Source organism: Octopus bimaculoides, chromosome 25 (genome assembly GCF_001194135.2).
Source record: "Octopus bimaculoides isolate UCB-OBI-ISO-001 chromosome 25, ASM119413v2, whole genome shotgun sequence".
In the NCBI taxonomy this organism is placed as follows: domain Eukaryota; kingdom Metazoa; phylum Mollusca; class Cephalopoda; order Octopoda; family Octopodidae; genus Octopus; species Octopus bimaculoides.
The window spans coordinates 13,010,308-13,010,729 of record NC_069005.1 but is presented as its reverse complement, the minus strand read 5'-3'; positions in this window follow the sequence as shown (position 1 = coordinate 13,010,729).

Here is a 422-nt window from a genome sequence, read left to right as displayed (position 1 = left end):
GAATACAGGAGAGAAAACGTACGTAGATTAACGTTTTGCACAATCTTTGTAGTCCTCGTTATAGTTTGATTTGATTTCAGTTTCTATAGTTAAGTACAACAAACGGTATAAATGACATTAGTTTGGCGTTTTGTAAAATTATCTGGGTTTTGTTTTGCAGGTGAATACTATTGATTCCTACACACATGCTGTATACACATACACATAGACACATACACACGTGTCTGTATATGTGTGTGCATACATACATGCATACATACATACATATATACATACATACATACATTCTTTCATACATACATACATACATACATGTGTGTGTGTGTGTGTGTGTGTGTGTGTGTGTGTGTGTGTGTGTGGTCTGTAAAAAACATAAATCCGAAAGAAGAACGCTCTAAGATATGGAGCAGTATATATCAAAA